The sequence below is a fragment of the Puma concolor genome, chromosome C2 (genome assembly GCF_028749965.1).
Source record: "Puma concolor isolate L17-30 chromosome C2, mPumCon1.1.hap2, whole genome shotgun sequence".
NCBI lineage: Eukaryota > Metazoa > Chordata > Mammalia > Carnivora > Felidae > Puma > Puma concolor.
Window position 1 is genome coordinate 148,481,211 of NC_141675.1, and position 637 is coordinate 148,481,847.

Genomic DNA, 637 nt, shown 5'->3' on the forward strand with positions numbered 1-637 from the left:
TCACCACGTACTTTATACCCTGCTCTGAACTTTCCAACCTCACCACTGCCCAAGCCTTGAAAGAGGAAATGAAACGTTTCTCAGCAATCTCGTGAGAGAAACCAGTTTTTGCCCAATAAATAACTTGGTTCTCTGTCGTTTACCCCTAGGTGGGAGGGGGTGACGTAGACTCTTTCAAACCGTCTTTGCTAATAGAGCGCCTTAAAATCAGCTTACTTTCAGGGAAAGGGGGTTCTAGAGAAACCCTGGAGGCAGTTTTCACTGGAGAAAACGTGGGGGGATACGGAATGGTGTCAAGAAAACCCACCACCACCCATGACCCCAGATAGAACCTCTGGGTGGGCGTTGTAAGCTACTTATCTAACTTGGAAGAGCACGCCTTTAATGCTGGCGGGGTGTCTCCCCCAATCCGGGTACCTTACGTACAGTTTTGCAAACGGTTTACTACCGGTGTTTTCCACCCACCAGTTGGGGGTAGCAAGTCCCCTTCCCTCCGCATCTCGCGTCGCCAGGCCCCACCAATATCTCTCTCTGCCCGGGGCGCCGGGGTGCGCAGTACGCCGGGCGGGCGAGGGCGGCGCCCAGGCCGGGGGCGGGGCCTCGGCTCGCCCCGCCCCACCAGCCCCCGGAAGCGGCC